Source organism: Pseudophryne corroboree, chromosome 3 (assembly GCF_028390025.1).
Source record: "Pseudophryne corroboree isolate aPseCor3 chromosome 3, aPseCor3.hap2, whole genome shotgun sequence".
Taxonomy (NCBI): domain Eukaryota; kingdom Metazoa; phylum Chordata; class Amphibia; order Anura; family Myobatrachidae; genus Pseudophryne; species Pseudophryne corroboree.
In genome coordinates this window covers 46,845,335-46,854,545 of record NC_086446.1, presented here as the reverse complement: position 1 = coordinate 46,854,545, position 9,211 = coordinate 46,845,335, and the positions used below count along the sequence as shown (strand labels likewise).

Here is a 9,211-nt window from a genome sequence, read left to right as displayed (position 1 = left end):
GTATGTTATGCTATGCAGGGGGAGCAGCCTGTGGTGTGTGTTATGCTGTACAGGGGGAGCAACCTGCGGTTTATGTTATCCTATACAGAGAGAGGAGACTGCAGGGTTTGTTATATTGTACAGGGGGAGTAGCCTGTGTTGTATGTCATACTCTATAGGGGGAGCAGCCTGCGGTGTATGTTATACTATACAGGGGGAGCGGCCTGTGGTGTCCTATCATCAGGGGAAGCAGCCTGTGGTGTCCTGTCATTATTATACAGGGGGAGCGGCCTGTGGTGTCCTGTTATTAATATTATACAGGGGGAGCAGCCTGTGGTGTCCTGTTATTATATTATTATTATACAGGAAGAGCAGCCTGTAGTGTCTTATTATTATTATACAGGGGGAGTGGCCTGTGGTGTCCTGTTATTATTATGCAGCTATCGGGGACTGCTATGGGTTCGAATTTGGCCCCAGCCTATGCAAACATCTATATGGATGAATATGAAAATAAATACGTCATGCCCTCTTTCGGTGAGAAGCTTCTATATTTCAAGAGATTTATAGACAATGTGTTTGTTATCTGGAAAGGTACTGAGGAAGAATTTAATGAAATGGTTAATACATTGAAAACTCTAGATGGTCCGATACGATTTACAGCGTCAATCGATAAATTGGCTACGAACTTCCTAAACATTATGTTTTTTCGTAAGGTTAATAGGTTGGCACACACCGTTTATCACAAACCCACCCATCGTAATACCCTGTTTCTCATACGCCCTACAGGATGCTGGGGTCCCTTCAAGAATCATGGGGTATAGACGGGATCCGCAGGAGACATGGGCACTTTAAGACTTTCAAAGGGGTGTGAACTGGCTCATCCCTCTGCCCCTCCTTCAGACTCCAGTTTAGAATTGTGCCCAGGCAGACTGGATGCACCCTGAGGAGCTCTCCTGAGTTTCTCTGAAAATACTTTGTTAGGTTTTTTATTTTCAGGGAGTACTGCTGGCAACAGTCTCCCTGCTTTGTGGGACTTAGGGGAGAGAAGTCAGACCTACTTCGGTGAGTTTAAAGGCTCTGCTTCTTTGGCTACAGGACACGATTAGCTCCTGAGGGTCTGATCGCTAGGTATGCCTAGATGCTCGTTCCCGGAGCCGCACAGTCACCCCCCTTGCAGAGCCAGAAGTCAGCTAAGTAGAAGAAGATCAGAAGACTTCAGTGACGGCTTTGAGGTACCGCACAGCGATCGCACTGGGCAGCATATCTAGCCTCAATAACCACTGGCAAGAGCGGACTACGTGCCAGGGCACTGTCCGGACCCCCGCCAATATAATATTTTTTTTAAAAAGAGAGGGTCTGAAGCACGAGTACTGAGGAACAATTCAGAAACTGATCTGGCAGAGAAACAACTTGATGAAGTCACGCAGAGATTTCGTCTAAGGGGCTACAGTGATAAGGTGGTTAATGGTTGCCTCACCAGGGCAAGAACACTTTTCAGTCAAAGAACTAGCCGGTCTGAAAGAAAACTGGATCCTACCAGAATTATCCCGAGTACGAGGTGTGATACCGGGTTACAGACAGTGCAGTGGTTGATTAAGAAACACTGGCCAATTGTGGCATCAGATGTAAACTTGGGTCACATTGATACATCTTCTCCTCTGTTAAGTATTAGACGTGGTCCGAATTTGAAGGAGATCCTCTATAAAACCGATAAACAAGGTCTTGTACCAAGTGGTGGGACGTGGTAAACAACAAGCAAAGGTTGCTTCCGATACCTCGGATGTACCACCTGTAGAACAATGACAACAGGTGCATCATTCCCACATCCACAAAGCGGCAAGAGGATTTTTCTACATCCAGTTAACTTGTCAACTGGATCATATAATCTATTTTCTAATGTGCCCATGTGGACTCATGTATGTGGGTAAAACCACAAATACCTTTAGGATAAGAATGACCCAACATCGGTCTGACATCAAGTTGGCACATGAGAAAGGTATGACGGATAAACCCACTGCATCACACTTCATTCTAGCTGGTCATCAATTGTCCACCCTTAAGTATATGATAATAGACTGGGTGCCTCCACTGAATAGAGGTGGTGACAGAGGACTATTACTGCTTAAAAAATAGGCCAGATGGATACACCGCCTAGACACCGTGGCCCCGAAGGGCATGAATGAGTATAACCATCTTAATATATTCTTATAGAAAGCTTATGTAGTTGGTCCCTTAGATGGCTGCATAGAGATTGGAATTACTGCTGCCTAATAAGTATGAGTCCCACACTTTAATCTCCAGGTATCTATTGTCTAATTTGGTATATGTACGTTTTTATAGATTGTATTTTTTTAACGTTACCTGTGTATTTCTGATGGCTGCCCTGATGTTCCCTGCTGACCTTAGAATGTATATATTACTTATATTGATGAAAGAAGCTATCTAGATGCGCTCTAGGTTATTTTAGCCTTGTTGACAAAACGGTCTCTATGGTTACAAACGCTTGAGCCGCATTGGGAGCATGTTTTCCGGCACTTCCGGCCGCTGGAACGCATGAGCTGGTCACTTCCGGTTGTGGTGGAATGCACAACCGGACGTTCATCGACGTTTATCACTAATTAGCGATTTATAGACTTTTGGAATATGTAAAAAAAACCTGTGGAGGCATCGGGGGGGGGGGGGGGGGATTCCCAAGTAGTGCATCACCACTGCATGATGTTGGGCTGTTTAATATACATTATTTTTAGAGAAACAATAGAAGCCGGTAATTTAGAAATTACCTAACAGACTTGCAGATGGATACTTTATTGGTGAGGGTATAAGGGGATTCTCAGGGCAGCTCTCAGTATATCTCTGTCTCTCCTACTGGTGGGATGTCTTGAAGAAGCCTGTGTTTAACAGCCGAAACGTCGACAGGTATGTCTGCACTGGTGATGTGAGTAAATAAAGACTCATTGGAGTTATTTTTTACAAAGACCCTGGTGAGTGCACCTTATTGAATCTATGTGTGTGTGTGTATATATATATATATATATATATATATATATATATGTGTGTGTGTGTGTATATATATATATATATATATATATACTGTATGTGTGTACGAGTATATAATATACACTCCCTACTATAAAGTGAATTAAGAAAAACTTATAATAAAGGGGATACATGGCTGGTAGACTATAATATTTATTATAATAAATTAAGATCCTTTTTGATCTAGAACAACACAATCTGCTCTTTGGTCTGGTAATTGATCAGTGTGGATATAAAACCTATCATTGAGGCAGTCACAATACTCAGATAAGTTGCAATATTTCATTGCTTAGGGATAATATACAATTATCAGATCCTTATGTGTATTGATACAAAAAATAAGTATAACACCTGTTTCCATGTAATAAGCTGAATACGTTATTCAGCTTAAATAGTATTCACTATTATTTCATAAGGGGGCTTGTTGGTTAGTTGATTGAATCTTATTTATTACTGGGGACTTTAACCCTGATCAAAAAGAAAAAGGATATACCAGTTACTATGAATCTTTTTTTCTTTTATATATATATATATATATATATATATATATATATATATATATATATAATTATTTTTTTAGGCATATTAGAATAACAATACCGAAAATGTATGCTCAATCTACAAATAGTGTATAAACATCGAAACCTTACCATGACCATTTCTTAACCAATGGTAAATACAATGGGAATACAAATTCAGTTCACAAATCTTGTGTCAATCTGCAGGTAATAGGATTTTAATACCTACCGGTAAATCCTTATCTCTTAGTCCGTAGAGGATGCTGGGGACACCATAAGAACATAGTAACATAGTATCTAAGGTTGAAAAAAGACAATTGTCCATCGAGTTCAACCTATTTGTGGTCTCCTATGCACGATTATTTTGTATAAAATTTTGACTGAAGTTGATGACTGCCGTTACATTTTACCCCTCTTTTTTATAATAACCATAGTGCGTGACTATGCCCCGTAACCCTGGATATCCTTATCCATTAGGAGTTTATCTAACCCATTCTTAAAGGTGTTGAATGAGTCGGCCATTACAACTCCCTCAGGCAGGGAATTCCAAACTCGTATTGTCCTTACCGTAAAAAAGCCTTTACGCCATATTGTGCAGAATCTCCTCTCCTCTAACCTGAGTGAGTGTCCACGAGTTCTCTGTATTGATCTAACCAAAAACAGGTCCTGCGCAAGATCTGTATATTGTCCCCTTATATATTTGTAAATGTTGATCATGTCCCCTTTTAATCTCTTCTTTTCCAGTGTAAACATGCCTAGTCTTGCAAGCCTTTCCTCGTATTCCAGTGTCTCCATACCCTTAATTAGTTTGGTCGCCCGCCTTTGAACCTTTTCTAGCTCCAGGATATCCTTTTTGTAGTAAGGTGCCCAGAATTGTACACAGTATTCAAGGTGTGGCCTCACAAGTGATTTATATAACAGGAGTATATCCTAGCATCAATTTCCCATTTTATGCATGCTAATATCTTATTAGCCTTCTTTGCTGCAGTCCTACTTTGGGTACTACTGCTTAGTTTGCTATCTATGAGGACACCTAAGTCCTTTTCCAGTACAGAATCCCCTAATTTTACCCCATTTAGTAGATAGGTGTTATTTTTGTTCTTGTTACCACAGTGCATTACCTTACACTTGTCTGTATTGAAGCGCATTCTCCATTTCGCTGCCCAAGCTTCTAATTTAACTAAGTCGTTCTGAAGCGACTCAGCATCCCCCTCTGCATTTATAACTTTACACAATTTGGTATCATCTGCAAAAATTGACACTATGCTCTCTAGACCTTCTGTTAGGTCGTTAATGAAAATATTGAACAATAGCGGTCCTAATACTGAGCCTTGCGGCACACCACTTAGCACTTCAGTCCAAGTTGAAAAAGATCCATTAATCACAACACGCTGCTCCCTATTATCTAACCAGTTTTTGACCCAAGTGCATATTGTGCTTCCTAGCCCTGATTCTTGTAGCTTGTAGATAAGTCTCATGTGTGGTACAGTGTCGAATGCTCTGGCAAAATCTAAAAAGATTACATTCACCTCTTTACCCTGATCTAGGTTTGCGCTTACTGTTTCATAAAAGCCAAGTAAGTTGGTTTGACAGGATCTGTCCTTCATAAACCCATGTTGATTCCTTTTAATGCCCTTATTGACTTCAAGGAACTTCTGAATACTATCTCTTAGAATATCTTCCAATACTTTCTCCACTATAGATGTAAGACTAACTGGTCTATACTTACCTGGTTCAGCTTTACTTCCCTTTTTGAATATAGGCACTACTTCCGCTATACGCCAGCCTTTGGGAACCATACCTGATATTACTGAATCCTTAAAGATCAAAAATAGCGGTTTTGCAAGTTCAGAGTGAAGCTCCAATAGAACCCTTGGGTGAATACCATCGGGACCTGGTGATTTATTAATCTTTAAATGTTTTAATCGGTCACAGACTACTTCCTCGCTTAAATAAGTACCTATCAGTGGGATAGTCTCATTATTGAGATTGTGTTAGTCCCTGAATTGGGTCCTCTCTAGTAAATACTGTTGAAAAAACTAATTTAGTGTGTCCGCTATGTCATTATAATCTTTGCTTAAGACTCCCAACTTGTCTTTTAAAGGGCCTATACTCTCCTTCTTTAATCTCTTGCTATTAATGTATTTAAAGATTTTTGGGGGATTCGCTTTGCTTTCCTTTGCAACTAGTTTTTCAGTTTCTACTTTAGCCGCTCTTCTTTCCTTTTTGTGTATTTTGTTACATTCCTTATAGTGCTGAAATGACTCTGCTTCCCCGTCAGATTTGTATTTTTTAAATGCTCGCCTTTTCTTGCCCATAAGTTCCTTTATCTTTTTGTTAAGCCACATCGGTTTATGATTTTTATTCCTTTTTTTGCTGCTCGTAGGAATAAATTTGAGTGTATTTTTAGCTAGCAGGAATTTTAGTACCTCCCATTTCTCCGTAGTACTTTTTCCAAAAAACAAACCTTCCAATTCAATATCCCTGAAATATACCCTCATCTTTTAAAAATTAGCTTTGCTAAAGTTTAGAGTCCTAGTTGAGCCAGTATAGGGCTGTTTATGAAAACTGATATTGAATGTGACCATATTGTGGTCGCTGTTTCCAGTGGGTTCCCTTACTATAATACCTGATACCAAATCCCCATTGTTTGTTAATACCAGGTCTAAGATTGAATTGTACCTAGTTGGTTCCTCAATTAGTTGAACTAAGTAGTTATCATTAAGTGTGTTTAAAAACATATTGCCCCTAGCAGTATCACATGAATCATTTTTCCAGTTTATCTCTGGATAGTTAAAATCTCCCATCACTACTATGTCTCCTACTCCTGCTGCTCTTTCAATTTGCTTTAGTAACAATTCCTCATAAGATACTTTGATACCAGGCGGCCTATAGCATACACCCAATACTAACTTTTTTATTCCTTTTTCCCTGCATGCAATTTCTACCCATAATGTCTCGACAGTGTCTACAGTCCCCTGAATATCTTCCCATATATCAGGTTTTAAAAACTGCTTTACGTAAAGACACACCCCTCCACCCTTTTTATTTAGTCTGTCTCTCCTAAACAGTGTATAGTCCTCTAGATTGACTGTCCAATCATGAGATTCATCCCACCAAGTTTCAGTAATGCCTATAATATCATACTGTTTGCTTGCTGCAAGTATTTCTAGTTCCCCCTTTTTACCAGTAATGCTTCTGGCGTTTACATACATACAACTAAGATAAGTATTTTCCCTTGCGTTAGGGACATCTTTCATCTTATGTAGCAATGATGACCTGTAATCGTCATTGGTTAGTGCTTTGGTAAAATCTCTTTTAGTACCCATGTTAGTAACCTTAGCGCCTGCTCTTACCCTCCCCCCAACTTCTCCACCATTTCGATTACTACCGCCATCCCCACTATTCTCACTGCATGACCCGTAGTTTCTAGCTAAACCCTCCCCCCAGGCTGCTAGCTTAAATCTCCAACCTTCTAACCATCCTTTCCCCCCCCAGCACCGCTGCCCCCTCCTCAGTCAGGTGCAATCCGTCACAATAAAAGAGATGGCGCCTGACTGAGAAGTCCGCTCAGTTTTCCAGGAACACAAACCCCTCTTTCCTGCACCAATCTCTAAGCCACACATTTACCTCCCTAATCTCCCTCTGCCTCCCTGGACTAGCGCTTGGCACGGGTAATATTTCGGAGAATATTACCTTAGATGTCCTTGCCTTAAGTTTCTTTCCTAAGTCCCTATAGTCTTTCTTAAGGACATCCCACCTTCCGCTAACTTTGTCATTGGTACCAACGTGCACCAAGACCGCCGGGTCTTTCCCATCCCCTCCCAACAATCTATCTACCATGGGGTATAGACGGGATCCGCAGGAGACATGGGCACTTTAAGACTTTGAATGGGTGTGAACTGGCTCCTCCCTCTATGCCCCTCCTCCAGACTCGTTATAGGAACTGTGCCCAGGGAGACAGACATTTCGAGGAAAAGGATTTATTGTTAACTAAGGTGGGACACATACCAGCTCACACCTCAAACACGCCGTACAACATGGCATTTAACAGAAACTCCAGTCAATGGCATGAACAACGTCAGCAACAGGCTGACCATAATGTAACACAACCCGTGTGTAAACACAACTAATAACTGCAGATAGAGTCCGCACTGGTACGGGCGCCCAGCATCCTCTACGGACTAAGAGAAAAGGATTTATCGGTAGGTATTAAAATCCTATTTTCTCATACGTCCTAGAGGATGCTGGGGACGCTTCAAGAACCATGGGGTTTATACCAAAGCTCTAGAACGGGCGGGAGAGTGCGGATGACTCTACAGCACCGATTGACCAAACATGAGGTCCTCATCAGCCAGGGTATCAAACTTGTAAAATTTTGCAAAAGTGTTTGAACCCGACCAAGTTGCTACTCGGCAGAGTTGTAATGCCGAGACTCCGCGGGCAGCCGCCCAGGATGAGAGAGAATATATAACAAGTATATATATTTTTGGGCGCTGGAATGGGGGTATCTCTAGCTGCTGTATGATGGGAGGTAGTTAGTCTCCCCAAAGAATACAAATATGCTAAAGAACAAGAAAACAGCGCTAAATTAAATCACAATTTAATATATTAAAAAATACACCTATCTCATGCAATAAAAATAAATCACAAGCTCAATGATAAGGGGTATATAAATAAGGTGCAATGAATAAAGTGCCAGCTGCAATTTAGAAAGACCAATGTCCCTTTTCATTCACAGACAGTTCATGGCAGGCAGAGAGATATATTTCTCCAATGAAGGTATATTACTGGCTGTGTGTTCCAATTGGTAGGATCCTATAGCGGTAGTCCTTATGGCAATAGGGCTTCACGCAGATGGTATTAGAATCCCTGGTCCACATTAGCTTGAGTCAGCCTGGTGAAAGCCTGATCCTAGAACTTGTCCAAAAAATCCTCAGGTAGCTACTGTACTGATCAGCGTCTCCTGATGCGTTTCGCTGCATCCATGCAGCTTTATCAAAGGTCCTAAATTAAACCAAAGGTGATTTAATTTAGCGCTGTTTTCTTGTTCTATAGCCACCCAGGATGAGCCCACTTTTCTGGTACAGTGGGCCTTCACTGATTTCGGTAACGGCATTCCAACCGTAGAATGAGCCTGCTGAATCGTATTACAGATCCAGCGCGCAATAGTCTGCTTGGAAGCAGGCATTCCAATCTTGTTGGCAGCATACAGGATAAACAGAGCTTCCGTTTTCCTAAGTTGAGCCGTTCTGGCGACATAAATTTTCAAGGCCCTGACAACATCAAGAGATTTTGACTCCGCGAAGGCATCAGTAGTCACTGGTACCACAATAGGCTGGTTCATGTGGAACGATGAAACCACTTTCGGCAGAAATTGTTGATGAGTCCTCAACTCCGCTCTATCTTCATGGAAGATTAAATAAGGACTCTTGTGAGACAAAGCCGCTAACTCAGACACCCGTCTTGCGGATGCTAAGGCCAATAGCATGACCACTTTCCAAGTGAGAAATTTCAACTCAACCTTCTGTAAAGGTTCAAACCAATGTGATTGAAGAAAATGCAACACCACGTTAAGATCCCATGGTGCCACTGGGGGCACAAATGGAGGTTGGATGTGCAAAACTCCTTTCACAAAAGTCTGAACTTCTGGAAAGGAAGCCAATTGTTTTTGAAAG

The 9,211-nt window shown here is 41.2% G+C and overlaps 1 protein-coding gene across 1 annotated transcript in view; it reads left to right on the top strand.

Annotated features, from left to right (window-relative positions):
• Nucleotides 1–2,678: 2,678 nt before the first annotated feature.
• Nucleotides 2,679–9,211, top strand: part of LOC135057143 (uncharacterized) — a 356,477-nt gene continuing 349,944 nt past the window's right edge. Inside the window, exon 1 of the mRNA XM_063963040.1 lies at nt 2,679–2,895. The gene's annotated coding sequence lies outside the window, so the exon portion shown is untranslated. The remainder of the gene's footprint in view (nt 2,896–9,211) is intronic.